At 43.9% G+C, this 20,944-nt stretch overlaps 1 protein-coding gene across 1 annotated transcript in view; it reads right to left on the bottom strand.

Annotated features, from left to right (window-relative positions):
• Positions 1 to 20,944, bottom strand: part of LOC136169371 (basic proline-rich protein-like) — a 90,754-nt gene that overhangs the window by 29,965 nt on the left and 39,845 nt on the right. The window lies entirely within an intron of this gene.

The following is a 20,944-nucleotide window of genomic DNA, read 5'->3' as shown; positions in this document are numbered from 1 at the left end:
GGGAATAATTTTTAAATAAACAAAGGTCTGGATTTAAGGGGTGCTTACTGTCCCAGGACCAAGATGAATGATGAGTGGCAAGTTTTCATGAAGATCTTCTGTAGCCCGATTAGCCATGCTGGGATTCCAAAGAGATAATGTCTTTTCACATAGAAAACATCCTATTGATTTCCTGTTAGTATTATCCCGAAAATGTGCAGTGTAGCTATGGAGCAGAGACAATCTTCCATCAGTTGCTTTATGGGAAGAGAATGGTTATTGTATCTCTTCCCATAAAATATAATCTCTTTTTCTCTTCCAAAAATCTACCCGTCCCTCTGGGAATTACCAGTTGTAATCTGTGGAAGTGAATTGATTTTTCTTTTCTTTTCTTTTGTATGTGCCGGTATTTTTATATTTGGCTTTTCTACATTTTCTCATTGTTCTCTGGAGTCTGGCTTTTTGAGATTGTTATTTGAGCTTGTCTAAAAATTCTTTCTGAAAAATCAGTCCCATTGAAACACACACAGGGTGGGGGTGCTAGCAACTGTGTGACTTGCTCAGATAGGAGGTGCCCCTCCCCCATCCTCCACTGGGGGCTGCTGTTTGCCTAGTTGGGATTTAGGGACCCTGAGGGGTTGTCTAGTGTATTCCAACAGGATAAAAATGCAAAACCGCAAATCATCGAAGGAAGCAAGTGCTCTTTCAGCATCGAATCTGGGCTCCTCTTCAGGATCAGTTAAAATGTGAGGGCAAAGTCCTTCATATTTAATTTATTATTATTATTTTTTTTTTACTTTCTCAGCTGCGCTGGGTCTTAGTTGCAGCATACAGGATCTTTTAGTTGCAGCATGTGGGATCTAGTTCCCTGAGCAGGGATCAAACCTGGGCCCCTTGCATTTTGAATGAGAGTCTTAGCCACTGGACCACCAAGGAAGTCCCCAGCTCTTCAAATTTAAGTATCATGCTCTGAGCAGCACATCCTAACCTAGTGAATTTGGTCAGAAGCCCCCGGTAATGCAGCCTTGTCCAAACTTTGAGGATGGAGGTCTGCAAATGCTAGTTCCAGCTGCAAAGCCTGTACTTGGGTTCTTTCTTCACCTCTTTTTAAGTGCAGACCCTCCCTCAACTCAGATTATAAAGAATCTGCCTACATTTTAGGAGACCCGGGTTTGATCCCTGGGTAGGGAAGATCCCCTGGTGAAGGGAATGGCAATGCACTCCAGTGTTCTTGCCTGGGGAATCCCATGGACAGAGCAACCTAGTGGGCTACAGTCCACGCTGTTGCAAAGAGTCGGACAAGATTGAGCTACTAACACTTTCACTTTCACTTTTTCACTCCCTCAGCTCTCTTATCTGAAATCCACCCCCTGAGATGTGAGCCCTCCACAAGCCCCTGGCCACGCACGGAACTCCCATGGTATGTATGGATTGGGCTGCACCTTCCCAGCCAGCGAGTAATTACAATTGCTTTTCATTCCTTGCTTATTGCATGTGCACTACTTTACAGCTCTGCAGTGGGCCGTGTCTTCAGGCTTTTCTCTTTTCTCACTCTCTCCACTTTTGCACTATGCCTGGAGCCAACCGATTTATTTTGCCCTATTGCCAGATGAATTTTTTTTTTTTAAGCCAAAAAATATGTATTTGTCTATGCATGAAATAAATATAAATCTCATTACTATGGGCTGAAAGGTGTCCCTTCCAAATTTGTTTGGTGAAGTCTTAACTCCTGGTACCTAAGAATATGACAGCATTTAAATTGGATCTTCAAAGAAGTAATTTATCTAAAAAGAGGTCACTGGGGTGGGCCCTAATCCAATATGATTTGTGTCCCTAAGACGAGGAGATTAGGACACTCACACAGAGGGAAAACCGTGTGAAGACCCAGAGAGAAGATGGCTATCAGTCAGGGAGAGAGGCTTCAGAAGAAAGCAACCTGCCTACATCCTGATCTTGAACTTCTAGCTTCTAGAAATGTGATTTAGAGATTTTCTTCGTGGTCCAGTGGTTAATTAAGACCACCTTCAAATGTATGGGGTGCAAATTCGATCCCTGGGCAGAAAGCTAAGACCCTACATGGCTCATGGCCAAAATCCCCAAACCATAAAACAGAAGCTATATTGTAACAAATTCAATGACGTCTTTAAAAATGGTTCACATAGGACTTCCCTGGTGGTAGAGTGGGTAAGAATCCACCTGCCAATATAGGGGATATGGGTTTGATCCCCAGTCAGGAAAGATCCTTCAAGCCTTGGAGCAGCTAAGCCCCTGCTTGACAGCTACTGAAGCCCACGTGCCTAGAGCCTGCGCTCCACAGTAAGAGAAGGCACTGCAATGAGAAGCCCATGCACCGCAATGAAGAGTAACCCCAGCTTGCCGCATCCAGGGAAAGTCCATGTGCAGCAACGAAGACCCAGTACAACCAGAGATAAAATAACCACAGTCCACATAAAAAAAGTCTTAAAAAAAATTTCTGTGTTACAGGTCCCCCAGTCTGTGACTCTTTGTCATGGCAGCCCTGGCAAAGTGATATAATCAATTAGTCACAAGACAAAGGTCAAATTTCTTAACTTGATGTTTTTGAGACCCGCTGTGTTCTGGTCCCACCCCACTTTGCAGTCTCTCTTCTTCCTGTTCCCCCTGGGCTCCAAGGCTCCGCCCACCCCGGACTCCCTCCCTCCCCTCCCCCTTCGCCTTATCACATTGTCTTCCCAGGCAGTGCTCACCTCCCTCTCTAGTTGTATTGACCCACACCAGGGCCAAGCCAAGTCCAGCCCTTCCCCGAAGCTTCAGTGACACTCTATTAACCAGGAAAGAGGCGTGGAGGTTTACTGTGGATCGTGCAGTGGTTTTCAAACTGTGCCCCCAGGACCCTCTGTCGGGGGCTTCGGTGTGTAAAGGGGGATGACAACAAAGCCGTAGAGGTCAGGCTCCCCTTGGCATCCACTGACCAGAGCTTCGGACTTTGTCCTGTGTGATTCACTTGTCCTTCCATACATTATTCAAAAACTGTTCTGTGGGGGTGAAAATGATGCCTGAGATCTCCGCTGAAAACCCTACCCAGGATGGAATGACAACAAAATGTCCAAAAAAGTCGTAGGAAGCTAATGGTCCTGCTCAGGAAACACTTAAGCAAACAAAGCCCATAATGCTTTTTATCTAGATTTCCTAGAACTGTACTTGTTGTGCGAGATAAACTCAATTATCAAAACTCATTGACTCTGAAAATGTAGCTTCCATATACACTTCTGCCTGTTGCAATTCATCAGACAGGCAGCTGTGACACCGTTAATGCAATCATTGCTTGCTATGTTATTAATCTGTTTTCTAGGTATGAGAGGAGGGCAGTTTGGAGTCTCTGATACAGATGTGGGCATTGGCCAGGTCACCTTTGGCCAGGGGTTTGCAGCACGATGACTTCATGAAGAAATCAATTTCTGTTCCCCTCGGCTGACCTTAGGGCCTTCTTTTCAGGTTTGCTTGTCTCTGTTGTAATATAAAGATTAAATTTCAGTCTTTATGATTTATGCAGTGCTATTTCTTTCAGAAGTTTAATGGCACATCTTGTATGTTAGTGAAGTCCCAGTGAGGCAGGGAGGGGGTGGGCTGTAATTATTTCTCTCTGAGCATTAAGCTAAGGTCCTTCTCCAAAGTTGAGACCAAATTTCCTTGGAGGTGTTTTTTTTTTCTTTTTGCTTTCTTAAAATTTTTTTAAATTGAAGTATAGTTGATTTATAATATGTTAATTTCTACTTTACAGCAAAGTGATTATATATGTATATACACACATATATTCTTTTTCATATTCTTTTCCATTCTGGTTTATCGCAGGATATTGAATATAATTTCCTGTGATATACAGTAGGATGGGCTTCCCCGGTAGCTCAGTCGTAAAGAATCCACCTGCAACCCTGGAGACTCGGGTCTGAGGGTTCAATCCCTGGGTCAAGAAGATGCCCTGGAGAAGGAAATGGCAACTCACTCACTCCAGTCCTCTTGCCTGGGAAATCCCATGGACAGAATAGCTTGACAGGCTACTCTCCATGGGGTCGTAAGAGTCAGACATGACTTAGCGACTGAATTATCACCACTTACAGTAGGACCTTGTTGGGAGCTTGGGATAAGCAGATGCAAACTAGTATATAGAAGATGGTTAAACAACAGGGTCCTTGGATCTTTTTGCTCCAGGGACCTGGCCAGACGGTTTCCAACCTGTAGGACTTAGCGCTTTCTTAAAGTAGCCTTTCAGTATGAAGCGTCAAGCTGTGAATTTGCAGTGGATTTATTGAATGCCCATGAGATGAGTCATGAGAGAGTGGTTAGATACTCCCCAGAGAAATATACAAGTTTTCCCTTATTCTCTGCTCCCCTGAAACCCCACCCCACCAATAAACACACAGCTTTTGAGTCTCAAATCCCTGGACTTCTTCAGAGAAATGGACAATTTCCTTGGAATCAAGGTGTGGTTATTTATTCTGATGCAGATGGATGTTTTGTTGATATGTAAACCCCTTCTTCTCTCTGAAAGTATAATTCCTTTTCTCATAAAATTTCATAACTGGATTCATAAGTCAGTATCATCTACTCTGATTACTTTGTTTCATCAGTGATTCCTAGGCCATAGATTTCCTATGTTTCTGATCAGTTACCATGGATATGCTTTGGTTATCACAGTTCTTAGTAACCAGGAGCTGCACTTCTGTGGACTTCAGTCCATTGTAAGAACCAACCTGCACAAAGCTCTCAGGATCAACCTTGTTTGTTTGTTTTTAATTCTTTTTTCATGAGAGTGGAAGAATTACAGATACAGGGGAAACAGTGGGGAGGAGGAGTGAAACAAATCCGCCATATGCTTGTTTATTATCAAACATTTGCCTCTCATCTTCCCTCGGAGCAAACATTTCGAATGCAGTTTAAGCTTCGGAGGCACTTTCCTCTGAGGTGGCTGAGTTTGGGGGACAATTTCCATCACTGCCTTCCTCTCTTGATCATGCTCATCACAGCACAGCCTAATTGCTTGTTTACCTGTCTGTCTTCTCCCTTCCCCCAACCTGGCTGTGACGTTCCTGAGTGTGTGTGTATGTTAGTTGCTCAGTCATGTAGGACTCTTTGCGACCCCGTGGACTGTAGCTCTCCAGGCTACTCTGTCCTTGGAATTCTCCAGGCAAGAATGGTGGAAAGGGTAGCCATTTCCTTTTCCAGGGAATCTTTCCAACTCAGGGATCGAACCCGCATCTCCTATATTGCAGGCAGAGTCTTCACTGAGTCACCAAGGAAGCCCATTGCTAATATCCCCCAAAGGAGTATGGGGTACAAGGTTCTCAGTATGAATAAATGAATGGATGAATGAATGAACAACTGTTTTCTTGTATTTCTGGTCTCTCACTCAGCTGACAAGTGCAGTTAGAAATCTAAGATCCCTTGCTTGAGACAGGGCTCCTTTGGTTGTAAGAAAACACAGAAACACTCAAAGAACGGTGGTGGGAGAGGAAGGGGAGGGCTAGGCGTAGGCAAGGAGCCCAGGAAACGCTGGGTATGCAGACTCAGAAATTCCAGCAGCTAGAGGACCGTTCTGATCCAGGGCTGTGCTGGTGATCACAGGAGCAGTTCGTACGTTTTACTCTGGCTCCTGCCATTAACAGGAGTCAGCTTCTCAAAGCCTCTCTGCTCCCCTTGCCTGCTTCTCACTCTTTACTCAACATGTTTTCTGTCCTCTAGAGCTTAAGCTTGTCTACACTTTCTTCTTCCTCGTGACTTCAAGTGCACAAGACCTCCTGGGACCTCTCTGACTTCTTTCTACACTGCTATGTTTAAACTTCAACTTTGCATACTGACTGCTTTCTTCTCTCAGCCCTATAGTTTCTTTCTTTTTTTTTTTAATATTAAAATGTAGTTGATTCACAATGCTGTGTTAATTTCTGCTGTAAAGGAGAGTGATTCACTTATATATACATATATATATATTCTTTTTCATATTCTCTTCCATTGTGGTTTATCACAGTGTATTGAACATAGTTCCCTGTGCTATGCAGTAGGACCTTGTTGTTTATTCATTCTATATATACTAGTCTGCATCTGCTAATCCCAAACTCCCAATCCATCTCTCCCCAACCTGCCTCCTCCTTGGCAACCACAAGTCTGTTCTCTATGTCAGTGAATTTGTTTCTGTTTTGTAGATAAGTTCATTTGTGTCATATTTTAGATTCTACATGTAAATGATACCATATAGCATTTGTCTTTCTCTTTCTGACTTACTTTACTTGGTGTGATGATCTGTAGTTCCATCCATGTTGCTGCAAATGGTATAATTTTGTCCTGTTTTATGAGTAATATTCCATCATCTGTATGTACCACACCATCTTTATCGATTCACCTATTGGTGGGCCAGTCTTATAATTTCCTCTTCAAATGCTCAGAGCAACAATCTGGCCTAATTCATCTTTCTCTGCAATGTACGGCCAATGGATTGGAGGTCCCAAGATCAGAATACCCATGGTCCAATCAAATATAGCTGGAGGTCAATACACTATGCTAGAAAACATGGCAGCTGTCACCAAGGGATGTGGGTGCGGTCTCTGTAACACCCTGCACTGTGGAGTAGCCATGTGTTCAGGGGCTGGACCTCAGCTGGACCAGGAAAGGGCTGCTGAAGTCAACTGAGGTAATTTCACTTCTCTGACCCTTGTCAGGTCTTGGTCAAAGGACCCCAGGTTGGGCCAGCGCACAGCATTCCTTTGTGCAGGGATTGGTCCGGGGATGGATTTATCAGTCAGACTGATGTTTCACAGGGGAGATGAGCAGAGCACTGCTGGGCTGGAAACGTTCTTATTCTCAGGGGAGTGTCATGGAGGAAGGTGGTTTCTCTTCTTTGGGACATTGCGTTGCACAGTGGGGAGGTCCAGAGCTTATGCAGCCAGCCTTGCTTCTGGCTGGAGGACGATATCACCGCCCAAGTGGACAGAACCCAGGGCAGGCCAGGGAAACATCCAGAGACTATGGCTCATGTAGGTCCTGAAGCCCACCCTCTCTCTTGATTGCCAGTCACATGATCCAATACACTTCCTTATTGTGTAAGCCAGTTTGGGCTGTGTGTTTGTAATTTGCAGCTGCTTTACAGAGATGGAAGGGTAAGGGGGGGAGTCCTTGGGCATGGAAGGCAGTGGGTTACTGATGTTTCAAACGGTCAATTCTGAATGTCAGCAGGAGGAAGGCCGGTTTTACAGGTGGCCACCTAGGTCATCACACAGTGCTCTGAGCTTGGCTTGATGCTCCATGTTGCCATCATGAGATTCCTAAAAATTTTTAAACAAGGGTTTGCGTTTTCATCTTGCACAGATTTTATAGCTTGCCCCAGGCAGGTGATATGATGTATGGTAAAGGACTTCTAAACCATAAACCACTATACATGGGACTTCCCTGGTGGTCCAGTGTGGTTAAGACTCTGCGCTTCCACTGCAGGAGTCACGGATTCAACCCCTGGTCAGGGAACTAAGATCCCACATACCACGTGGTGGACAAAATGATATAATTTTGGAAAAAATTAAACTGTAAAGCACTATTCGAAGCATTGATTGTTACTTAAAAACCTCTCATCTCCTCAGGGATAAAAGAGACTGTGGGGACCTCCCCTGTCTGGTGTCTTCCTGATGGGAAATCTCCCATTCCCACAGTCCAACCATCTGACCTGACCCAGGGATCCTGCACAGATAGGAACCTGGAGGTGAGTTCAGACTTTCTGAGAGACAGGTGGAGAATCCACTGTTCATTGAAGTATATTATCTGTCTCCAGGAGTTTGGGGAAGTATGTGACCAAAGTTAAACTGTTTGTTTAATTGTTAAATAAGCAAGCAAAGCAAACACATGCATGTGCGCACACACACACAGATTACCTTGTTTTTTATTTAATTTTTATTTTATATTGGACTATTGTGTTAATTTCAGGTGTATAGCCAAATGATTCAGTTATACATATATACATATTTTTCTTTTTCAGATACTTTCCCCATGTATATTATTACAGAGTTGTTATAGAGAGAGTTCCCTGTGCTATGCAGTTGTTGTTTAGTTGCTAAGTCATGTCCAACTCTTTTGCAGACCCCATGTACTGTAGCCTTCCAGGCTCTTCTGTCCATGGGATTTCCTGGGCAAGAATACCGCAGTGGGTTGTCATTTCCTTTGCTGGGGTATCCTCCCGATCCAGAGATCGAACTTGCGTCTTCCACATTGACAGGCTAGTTCTTTACCACTCAGCCACTAGGGAAGCCTGTGCCATACAGTAGGTCCTTTTTAAAAAATTTTATTTCTTTTTGGCTGCATTGGGTCTTCATTGCTGCTTGTGGGCTTTCTCAAGTTGCAGAGAGTGGGGACTCCTCTCTAATTGCCGTGGCCAGGGGCTTCTCATTGTGGTGGCTTCTCTTGTTGCAAAGCACAGGCTCTAGAGCTCAGGCTCAGTCGTTGCAGTGCCCCGGCCCAGTCGTCCATGTCATGTGGGCCCAGGGTTGATCTGTGTCTCCTGCATTGGCAGTTGGATTCTTAACCACTGGACCACCAGGGAAGTCCCAGCAGGTCCTTGTTGATGATCAGTCGTGTGTGTATGTTCCCCCTCAAACTCCTAATTTATCCCTCTCCACATGGATTACTTCATTTGCCTGAATTAAATCCACTACCCTGTTTGCAGTCTTCCTTTGGTCTTTAGGGACCTGTCTTCAACCCGTGGGCCAAACTGTCCTACCTTTATCCTGCACGTGTATGTGTGTGTGTGTTTGTGTGTGTGTGTGTATGTGTGTGGTGTGTGAGTCAGGTGGAAAGAACGACTGTCTGGTTCAGCCTGTCCTTTCATCTTGCTAATGTTGTTACTCAGTGAGTGTTACTTTGGAGATAATTAATGTGTCCCATTTTGGTGCAAAAATATACCTTGTCCTGGGTCACATGACAAATGTAACCATAAAAAGTTTAAAATGCTATTATTTAAAATTTATTTTCTCATAAAAATGGTTCCTGAAATGATCATAATTTGAATAACTTACTCTATAGTTATAATACATTATGCCCTGGCCTGGGGCCAGGTCTGGGAATCCTGGAGCCTCGCGAGATCGCTGTCAGAGTGAAAACTCTGCAGCCCAGAAGCCGTTGTCTCTGTTAGCAAGTCTGTTCCAGTTTGCATCAACCTGAAACTCCAGCTGCACAATGTCCATTTTATATTCTTGCCTCCTTGCTCCTAAAACAGCATATCTTTGTGATGTTACTGTGGAGATATAGAGATATCTTAAAAAGTGGGTTTATTTCTTAGCTAAAGGAAATGCCTGATGTGGCTGGAATCCTCTGTCTAGCATCCACTTTGTGCTTCACCAGTGATTCCAAATCTTTGCTTTGGGGACCCTTTTCCCCCAAGCTTGTCTGACCTCAGAGTCATCTGGAGTGCTTGGTAGCAGGAAGTCTTGGTCATCATTTAGTGATGAACACGGATCCCAGAAACCTTCAGTGTTCCTAGCACAGGGTGAGGGTGGCAGTCACCACCTGACAAGGCTGCATCCCTGCTAATGACCACTGGAAAGCCTGGGGGTCCCTGCCGTGCACCTGCTAACAGGTGCAGCTCGCCCGGTGCCAGGCACTGTACGTTGTTCATGAATCTCTACAACCGTCCTGTGGGAACGTGTATTTGCTTCCTGTAACTGCTGTAACTGGTTACCACAAATTTAGTGACCCGCCTCCCCCAAGCAACACAAAGGTGGTGCTACTGGTAAAGATCCTGCTTGCCAATGCAGGAGAAGCAGATTCGATCCCTGGGTCAGGAGGATCCCCTGGAGGAGAGCGTGGCAATCCACTCCAGTATTCTTCCCTGGAGAATCTCAGAACAGAGGAGCCTGGAGGGCCGTGGTCCGTAGAGTCTCAAAGAGTTGGACATGACTGAAGCGACTTAGCACACAAACAGCACAAATTTTTTTTTAATTTATTTTTATTAGTTGGAAGCTAATTACTTTACAATATTGTAGTGGTTTTTGTCATACATTGACATGAATCAGTCATGGATTTACATGTGTTCCCCATCCCGATCCCCCCTCCCACCTCCCAAACAACACAAATTTATTTATCTTACAATTCTGGAGGAAATGGGTCATCTGGAGTTTAAACCAAGGTGTGGGAAGACTTGTTTCCTTTTGTTCCTTCCAAGGCTCTAGGCGAGAATCCAGCTCCTCCCCTTTTCCAGCTTCTAGAGGCATCCATATTCCTTGGTCTGTAGTCCCTTCCTCCCATAGCACCTTCAAACCTCTGTCTAACCCTTGCTTCATCCTCACATCTTCTTGCCTTGTTCTGATCCTCTTATCTCTCTTTTTTTAAAAAAATTAATTCTTCTGTCCACACTGCATGACATGTGGGGGTCTTAGTTCCCTGAAGAAGAATCAAACCTGTGCTCCCTGAAGTAAAAGCGTGGGATCTCAACCACTGGACCACCATGAAAGTCCCCCTGTCTCCCTCTTATAAACACTCTTGTGATTAATTGGGCCCACCCTATGCCGGTAATCCAGGAGAATCTCTAACCCAGGATGTTTAATTTAACCACACCTGCGAAGACCCTTTTGCTACATAAAGACACACAGTCTCAGGTTCTGGGAATAATGATATATACTCCTTTGGGGGTCATTATTCTGTCTACCATGGAAAGTACCATTATTCGTCCCACTTTACAAATAAGGAAATTGAGGATCAGAATGACTTACCCAAGGTCACATAGCTGGTGTGGAACATTTGGGACTTGGACCCCATCTGTCAATGTTTGGTGTGTCTGACTCCCTGACTTACACGTTTGGATCAATGTGTACCCTTTCTGCAATGACTCACAGTCGCCTAGTGGTGAGTGGGTGCTTCTACCCCCCAAACCCACAAGGGGTCCTGGGCAGTGCCTATGCTGAGTCGAATTCTCCCACATGGCGGATTCAAAATCATGGGCTGTTGGCTTCCATGCTGAGCTGCATGGCAAAGCCAAGCCAAGAGATTGTCATACTGAGTGAGGTATGGTTTTGGAGGGCTCAAGCAAAACCTTGTGTATAGCAGGACCCAGAGACCCCACAGAAACTGAGCCAGACCAGCCTTTGAGTGTTTGAATGTCTCCTGCAGAGGCGCAGGTCAGCAGTGGCCTGCTATGGGGCCAGGCGCTCTGGCTCCAGCAGACCTGGGACATGCAGCATGTGGCACAAACCCTCCTGGAGGAGGTTGCCATTAGTGCCACCACAGAACCACTCAGCAGAGGACCCACAAGCTGTAGAATAATTATACCAAAGAAATTCTTGCACTGTTAAGAAAGTTCTAGGACCCACAACAAATTTTCCAACCTGGGGATCTGGCAAAGGGACTGAGAACCCCCAGGGTGTTTGACTGTGGAGGCCAGTGGGGTTTGATTACAGAACTTACACAGGACTGGGGAAACAGACTCTTGGAGGGCATAAACAAAACCTTGTGTGTACCAGGAGCCAGGAAAAAGGAGCAGTGTCCCCAACAAGAGACTGAACCAGACTTCCCTGTGAGTGTCCAGGAGTCTCTGGTAGAGGTGTGGGTTGACAGTGGCCTGCTGTGGGGTCAGGGGCACTGAATACAACGGTGCATGCACAAGTCCTTTTGAAGGAGGTTGCCATTACTGCCATTACCCCTACCTTAGTTTGGCCTCAGGCTAAACAACAGGGAGGGAACACAGCCCCACCCGTCAACAGAAAATTGGATTAAAAGTTTACTGAGCATGGCCCCGCCTGTAAGAACAAGACCCAGATTCCCCCTGTCAGTCTCTCCCATCAGGAAGCTTCCACAAGCATCTTATCCTCATCCATCAGAGGGCAGACAGAATGAAAACCAGAATCACAGAAAACTAACCAAACTGATCACATGGGTCACAGCCTTGTCTAACTCAGTGAAACTATGAGCCATGCTGTGTAGGGCCACCCAAGACGGACAGGTCATGGTGGAGTGTTCTGACAAAACATGGTCCACTGGAGAAGGGAATGGCAAACCACTTCAGTTTTCTTGCTTTGAGAACTCCATGAACAGTCTGAAGAAGCAAAAAGATATGACACTGAAAGATGAACTCCCCAGGTCAGTAGGTGCCCAATATTGCTACTGGAGAAGAGTGGAGAAACAACTCCAGAAAGAATGAGGGAGAATGGATACATGTATATGTATGGCTGTGTCCCTTTGTGGGGAGGGAACTAACACAACATTGTTAATCATCTATGTCCCAATACAAAATAAGGAGTTAAAAAAAGAAAATGTTCTCCATCCTCCAAACCAGGAGCTTTCCACGTCTGATCTGCCTTTAGCCTCACCCACATCCCCATCCTTATTTGCTCTGTGTGTCTGATGGGTTTTTGTCTCACTCCTGGTCCATGGACCAGCAGCATCTGCCTACCAGGGCACTTGTTAGAGATGTAGAAGCTCTGGCCCTACCCAGACCTGCTGAACCTGAAACCACACTTGAACCAGAAGCCAGGTGATGCATTTGCACCTTAAAGTGTGAGAAGCAGGGTCTAGAGGACTGAGCTCCATCTGGGCTGTTCGCCTTCTCTCCCGCCTCCTCTGCAGGTGTCTGGGGCTCTGGCTCCAGCAGTTTGGGAGAAAGCATTGGGGAAATGTCTATGTTGCTCTTTCTGTCTTGGCTTCTGTGAGTTGGCACAAGAGTCATTGTCTGGCAGGACTCGGTGAGCCCTGCAGCTGGTGGGGGCAGCGAGTTGGTGGCTGGCGTGGCCAGGGGCCCCACCAGTTCCTCCTGCTCCCGCCTCTCTCCTGGGCAGCGGCTGGACAGCTGGCCAGTGCAGTGCTGGGCACCTGGTCCCTCCTCTGTGCACCAGCCTGGGGAGAGGCAAGGGCTGTGAAATGGTTTTGACCTTGGTGTTTGGTCCGGTTCCGCTCGCTCTGAGAGTGCTTCAGTGTGTTGGCCTGGTACGTTCTGAGTGCTATGGAGTTTTGGCAGAGCGGCCGATAAGTATTTTTAGTTCCTTCCTTCTTAATGTTTGCCAGAAAACCACAGTCATTACTCACAAGCAGGGCAAGCTTCCTCCCTCCCAGTCTCTAGGAGAGTTGGATTTGCCCTCAGATGCCCACTTAGGGCCCCTGTCTTGTCTCTGAAAACAATATAACACTTACACCTACAACAAAGCACAATGTGGGATTTTTAAACACCATGAGTCCCAAAGCTTTCAAAAACCAACTTATTTTTTGAATTGTGGATGAGACTGTATACTCAAGAGCTACAGGATCCTTGCATGTCATTGGGTCCCCCCCCCACCCCAGTATGACAGTGGAGACACAGGTCCCAAGGGTGGAAGGGACAGGCTCAGGAGGGACGATGCAGGAGGCATCTTGGGTTTGCCTGCCTGGGCCCCTGGGGTTTGGAGAAGTTGGTCTTTGGTGGGGAGTGACTGCTGAGAAAGTCCACCTGGCCACCACTCTCTACCCCCTTGCTTTCCGGGTTGTGCAGTGATAAAGAACCTGCCTGCCAATGCAGGAGGTGCAAGAGACACAGATTTGATCCCTGGGTTGGGAAGATCTCCTGGAGAAGGGAAAGGCTACCCACTCTAGTATTCTTGCCTGGAGAATTCCATGGACAAAGGAGTCTGGTGGGTTACAGTCCATGAGGTTGTAAAGAGTGAGACACGAGTGAGCACACACACTTCATATCAAAGGTAAAATTGGCCATCTTAACAATTTTATGAGGATGGTTCACACTGTTGTGCAACCATGCCCACTGTCCTTTTCCAGAACTTTACCATCTTCCCAAACTCAACTCTATTCCCTTAAACACTAACCCCCCATCCCTACTCCCACCCGTCTTTGGTAAGCACAATCCTATTACTGTCTCTTTGAATTTGACTCCTCTAGGGGCCAGCAGGGCAAAGGCTAACAGAGTTTTGCTGAGAGAACACACTGGTCATAGCAAACACCCTTTTCCAACAACATAAGAGACAACTCTACACATGGACATCCCTAGTTGGTCAATACCGAAATCAGATTGATTATATTCTTTGCAGCCGAAGAAGGAGAAGCTCTATACAGTTAGTAAGAACAAGATTGGGAGCTGACTGTGGCTCAGGTTATTAGCTCCTTATTGCAAAATTCAGGCTTAAATTGAAGAAAGTAGGGAAGATCTAAATCAAATCCCTTATGATTATACAATGAAGGTAATGACCAGGTTCAAGGAATTAGATCTGGTGGACAGAATGCCTGAAGAACTATGAACGGAGATTTGTAACATTGTATAGGAAATGGTGACCAAAACCACTCCAAAGAAAAAGAAATGCAAGAAGGCAAAGTGGTTGTATGAGGAGGCTTTACAAGTAGCTGAGAAAAGAAGAGAAGCAAAAGGCAAAGGAGAAAGGGAAAGCTATTTCCATCTGAATGCAGAGTTCCAGAGATTAGCAAGGAGAGAAAAGAGAGCTTTCTTAAGTGCACAGTGTAAAGGAGTAGAGGAAAACTATAGCATGGGAAAGACTAGAGACCTCTTCAAGAGAATTGGAGATACCAAGGGAACACTCATGAAGGATGGGTACAATAAAGGACAGAAATGGTATGGACCTAACAAAAGCAGAAGAGATTAGGAAGAGGTGGCAAGAATACACAGAACTATACAAAAAAAGGCTTAATGACCTGGTTAACCACAATGGTGTGGTCACTCACCTACAGCCAGACATCCTGGAGTGTGAAGTCAAGTGGGCCTTAAGAAGCATTCCTACAAAGCTAGTGGAGGTGATGGAATTCCAGCTGAGCTACTTAAAATCCTAATGATGCTGTTAAATTGGTGCACTCACTAAGTCAGCAAATTTGGAGAACTCAGCAATGGCCACAGGACTGGGAAAGATCAGTTTCCATTCCAGTGCCAAAGAAAGACAATGCCAAAGAATGCTCAAACTACCTCACAATTATGCTCTTTTCACCTGTTATCAAGGTAATGCTCAAAATCCTTCAAGTGAGGCTTCAACAGTATGTGAACTGAGAACTTGCAGATGTACAAGCCGGATTTAGAAAAGGCAGAGGAACCAGAGATCAAATTGCCAACATCTGTTGGATCCTAGACAGAGCAAGAGAGTTCCAGAAAAACATCTACTTCTTCTTCATCGACTACACTAAAACCTTTGACTGTGTGGGTCACAACAAACTGTGGAAAATTCTCCAAGAGATGGAGAATTCTTCAAAAATTCTTCAAGAAAATTCTTCTATTAGACCACCTTACCTCTCTCCTGAGAAAACCGGATGTAGGTCAAGAAGCAACAGTTAGAACTGAACATGGAACAATGAACTGGTTCCAAATTGGGAAAGGAGTACGTCAAGGCTGTATGTTGTCAAGCTGCTTATTTAACTTATATGCAGAGTATATCATGCGAAATGCTGGGCTGGACGAAGCACAAGCTGGAATCAAGATTGCTGGGAAAAAAATTAACAACCTCAGATACGCAGATTGGAATTCTGCATGGAATTCTCTAGGCAAGAATACTGGAGTGGGTTGCCATGACAAATTTAGAGACACTGTATTAAAAAGCAGAGACATCACTTTGCAGACAAAGGTCCTTATAGCCAAAGCTATGGTTTTTCTAGTAGTCATGTATGAATGTGAGAGTTGGACCATAAAAAACCCTGAGCACCAAAGAATTGATGCTTTTGAACTGTGGTGCTGGAAAAGACTCTTGAGAATCCCTTGGACAGCAAGGAGATCGAACCAGTCAATCCTAAAGAAAATCAACCTTTGATATTCATTGGAAGGACTGATATTGAAGCTCCAATACTTTGGCCACTTGATATGTAGAGCCGTCTCATTGGAAAGATCCTGATGCTGGGAAAGATTGAGGGCAGAAGGAGAAGGGGAGACAGAAGATGAGATGGTTGGATGGTACCACCGACTCAACAGACATGAGTTTGAGCAAACTCCGGGAGATGGTGAAGGACAGAGAATCTTGGTGTGCTGCAGTCCATGGGGTTGCAAAGAGTCAGATAAGATTAGTGACTGAACAATAACAACAGGGACCACATATGAATGGAATCCTGCAATATTTGTCCTTTTGTGACTGGCATATTTCACTGGGAATAAGGTTTTTGAGGTTTATCCATGTTGCAACATCCTAAGCTAAAAAAAAAAAAAAAAAATCACTCACGGAAAAAGCAAATTAAAAAAGAAAAGAAGGGACTTCCTTGGTGGTCTAGTGGCTAAGTCTCTGGGTTTCTGCTGCAGGGGTGTGATTTTGATCCCTCTTTGAGGAACTACAATCCCACATGCCATTGTCCAAATAATAGAAATTAAAAAAAAATCATTCACCTAATTGATAAAAGTAGTGCTAAATTGAAGCAAACTACATTTTTGTTTGTTTGTTTGTTTTAGGCAAGCAGTTTCTGATTAGCCCTAGCCCATATCTGCTAAGGATGTGCAGCATGTGCTTTCAAAAAAGCAATGGCAAGCTAGGAGCTTGCCAAATGCAGACCACCCTTCATCTGCCTTGTAGGAATGGTCTGGGGAAAGCTGGCTTGGCACTGTCAGCCCAGGAGAGAGAAGTCTGCAAGATTAGGGCTTGCACATCCTCCCACAAATGCCAGGATGCCAATTACCTCTGCCAAGGGGAAAGTGCCTGCTTCGTCAGCATCTTCAGTTCTGGTTCCCTGTGTGGATCTTACATTTAATGGCAGTACCTTCCAGACCACAAGGGATGAGGCTCCCTCCGAAAAATCTCACCATTGGTGGAAGGATAATGGCCCTAAGGATCTAGTTCAGTAAACACAGGGTTCTTTTGTGATGTTCTTTCCAAATGAAGCGCACACTTTGGGATTAATTAAACTCTTTTCTAGCTGCCTGCCAGTGTAACCTTTCCTTTATGCTTCTTAGGGGGGCACACGATGTAAAAAGTCAAATCTATTATGTTCATGACTTGGAGGGAAAGATCTGGGACAAAATTGCCTTACATACTGTGTTTTATTTATTTATTTTTAAAATTTCCGAATATTGGATCAAACATAGAGATTTCTGAGCTGTATGTTAGCTAAAAAACAGATTCAACCCAGAAGAAGAGTGATTAGAAATTAAAGACGTAAAGACCACTGAGGACAGAGTGAACCCCTGATTTCTCAGCACACTTCTCATGGAGGGGGGAACATTAGAGATGTATTTGAAAGTTAGGTGCTGGCTGTTTAAACCACAGCCCCCATTCTTCTTCCCGTCTTGCTGTGATTTTGAGTGCATGACATTTAATTAATTTTAGAGTTAATTCTTTCCAGCGTTTCTTTTTTGACAGCATCACGTGAAGATCTCTCAGCTAGTTAGGAAAATTCTCTATCAGTCATTACTCTTGCTGGAGCCTAGACAGGGTCATCTGGCCGCAGCAGGAGGCTGTAAGGAGGAGCAGCAGGCAGGGAGCTGAGACAAGATTTCAGTGCGAGGACGGTTTCCTGGAAGAAGCGTTGGTCCAGAAGCTCCATCTTGGTGTCCCACGAGTATTTTTTAAAACTTCCCTTTCCCTGGCCTCAAGCTCCAGGAGCATAAAAAAAAAATGCTTGCATTTTCAAGAATTTTAAGAAACTTTGTATCAATGTAACGCACATATACACTCACACTCACCTGCAGGTACACACACACACACAGAGTAACAAATTAAAAAGTAGGGAAGAGAGAACTGTTATAAAGCTTCATTCTTATTCAGCTCTCTCTCCAAAGCGACTTTGTTCCTTCCTTTAATTCTTCTGGAGCTTTCTCTGCTGTTTTATGATTATACCTCTATTGTTTGATTTTTTTCCCCCAATTTTGGGCACTATCTTTTGACTCCCAAGTAGAAAGATAAGGATTTAGTTCACCTACCCCATCCTTTCTTCCTTGTCTTTCTCTGTCTTTTATTTTTATAACTGCTTTATTGAGCTAGAATTCACATACCATAAAACTCTCTCTATTAAAGTGTATCATTCAGTGGGGTTTTGTATGTTCACAAAGTTGTGCAACCATTTCTAAACCCAGGGTGCACCCAGGGCATTTTATCTCCTACAGGGAAGCCCCCCACCCACTAGCAGCTTGCGCTCATCTATCCTCCTCCCAAATTTTAGCAACTATTAATTTCTCCACATCCCCACCAGGACTTCTTTTTTTCTTATATGCTGTTTTGAAGTTAAAAAAAAATTTTTTTTAATTATGAAAATATGATAACACATTTAGAGGAGACTTTAGAGGAAAGTACAGAACAAGGTTACATATACTTCCACTATATATTATGTTTATTTTTTTAAGTAGATAAATTAAGATTTTTAGTTGGAGTTCAATATCAAACTCTCAAAAATTAGTAGAATGAATATACAGAGATGTAGAAGGATATAGTAGATCTGAAAAGCACTATGGAACAATTCAACATAATTAAGATTTATACAATTTTCACACAACAGTAGGATGCAAGTTCTATTCAAGTTCCCATAGACTATAAATTAGGAGACACTGCAACATATCCAGGGATGTAAAGCAAGGTGCAAAAATTTCATAATCTAAAGGTATTGAAATCATGCAGAGTCTGTTCTCTTATCACTGCCCACCAGCACTTCTTACCTGTCTTTCTTTCTTATAGTCATTCTAGTGGATGTGAATTAGTTTCTGATTGTGGTTTTGATTTGGGTGTCCCTAACTACTAATGGTTTTTCCAGTGGTCATGTATGGATATGAGAGTTGGACTGTGAAGAAAGCTGAGCACCAAAGAATTGATGCTTTTGAACTGTGGTGTTGGAGAAGACTCTTGAGAGTCTCTTGGACTGCAAGGATATCCAACCAGTCCATCCTAAAGGAGATCAGTCCTGGGTGTTCACTGGAAGGACTGATGTTGAAGCTGAAACTCCAACACTTTGGCCACCTCATGTGAAGAGTTGACTCATTGGAAAAGACCCTGATGCTGGGAGGGACTGGGGGCAGGAGAAGAAGGGGACGACAGAGGATGAGATGGCTGGATGGCATCACCGACTCGATGGACATGAGTCTGAGTAAACTCTGGGAGTTTGTGATGGACAGGGAGGACTGGCGTGCTACGATTCATGGGGTCGCAGAGTCACACACGACTGAGCGACTGAACTGGACTGAACTGAACTATTAATGGGGCTTCTCTGGTAGCTCAGATGGTAAAGCGTCTGCCTAAGATGTGGAAGATCCGGATTCGATTTCTGGGTCTGGAAGATTCCCCCGGAGAAGGAAATAGCAGCCCACTCCAATATTCATACCTGGAAAATCCCATGGACAGAGGCGCCTAGGGGCTATAGTCCATGGGATCGCAAAGAGTCGGACACGATGGAGCGACTTCAACTACTAATGAGTTTGAGGAACTTTTCATGAACTGAATGGTCATTTATAGATCTTCTTTGCAGAAATGTCTATGCACGTCCTTTGACTTTTTAAATTGGATTTCTTGTTTGTTGTTGATGTGGAAGAATTCTTTATATACTCTGGTTACTAGATCCTCATTGGATATATGAGTCACAAACATTTCCTCCCTTTCTCTGGCTTGTCCTTTCTTTTTTTTTTTTTGGCTTGTCCTTTCTTGATGGTGTCCTTCGAATTACAAAAATTTTAAATTTTGACGAAATCCAATTTATTTGTTTTTTCTTTGGTCACTTATATTTTGGTACTATATCTGAGAAACCATTGCCTAATCCAAGGCTGTTAAGGTTTTTTCTAAGACTTGTATAGTCTTGGCTCTTACATTTAGGTCTCTGATAGGGACTGTGTTGCTGTGGATCAGTTTGGGGAGTTGCCATTTTAACAATATTAAGTCTTCCAGTCCATGAACATGGATTTCATTTATTTGTCTTCTTTAATTTTATTTTCAGTAATTTTCCCCCCATTTTTAGTCTTTGATGGTGTTGTAAATAGGATTGTTTGCTTAATTTCATTTTCAGATTGTTCATAGCTAGCATGTAGAAATGCAATTGATTTTTGTATATTGATTTTGTGTCCTGCAGCCTTGCTTGTAGGTCTTGTTTATTAGTTCTAATAGTTTGTGTGTGTGTGTGTGTGTGTGTGTATTTCTTAGGATTTCCTTTATATCATCTGTGATTAGATAGTTTTACTTTTTCTTTTCCAATGTAGATTTTTTTTTTTTTTTTGCCTAATTGCCCTGGGTAGAACTTTCCGTACAATGTTGAATAGAAGTGCTAAGAGTGGCTATTCTTGTCCCAGTTGTAGGGGGAAAATGTTTTGTTTTTCACCATTAAGTTTGACGTTAACTGTGGACTCTCCATAGGTGTCCTTTATCAAGTTGAGGAAGTTTCCTTCTATGCCTAGTTAGTTAAGTGCTTTTAATGTGAAAGAGTGTTATGTGTGTGTGTGAAAGTCTCTCAGTCATGTCCAACTCTTTGCCACCCCATGGACTATATAGTCCATGGAATTCTCCACGCCAGAATACTGGAGAGGTGTTGGATTTTGTTAAATGCTTTTTTTGTGTGTCTATGAGATGATTGTGCAATTTTGGTCATTTATTCTATTAACACAGTGTATTACATTGATTTATTTTATATGTGAAACCAACATTGCACTCCTGGAATAAATCCCGCTTGGTCATATAATACTTGTTTTAAAAAAACTCCTAATTTTTTTAAAATTAATATTACTTTGGCTGTGGTGGGTCTTAGTTGTGTCATGTGGGATCTAGTTCCCTAAGCAGGGACTGAACCCGGCTCCTTATGTTGAAAGTGCAAAGTCTTAGCCAGTCTTAGCCTCTGGACTACCAGGAAAATTGCTGGATTTTATTTGCTGGCATTTTGTTGAGGATTTTTGCATCTTTTGTTGTTGTTGTTTAGTTACTTAGTCCTGTTAGACTCTTTCGACCCCATGGACTGCAGCACACCAGCCTCCTCTGTCCTCCACCGTCTCCTGGAGTTTGCTCAAATTCATGTTCAGCAATTCAGTGATGCCATCCAACCATCTTGTCCTCTGTCTTCCCCTTTTCCTCCTATCCTCAGTCTTTCCCAGTGTCAGGGTCTTTTC

Source organism: Muntiacus reevesi, chromosome 5 (genome assembly GCF_963930625.1).
Source record: "Muntiacus reevesi chromosome 5, mMunRee1.1, whole genome shotgun sequence".
Taxonomy (NCBI): Eukaryota; Metazoa; Chordata; class Mammalia; order Artiodactyla; family Cervidae; genus Muntiacus; species Muntiacus reevesi.
This window is presented reverse-complemented; position numbering and strand designations above follow the sequence as displayed.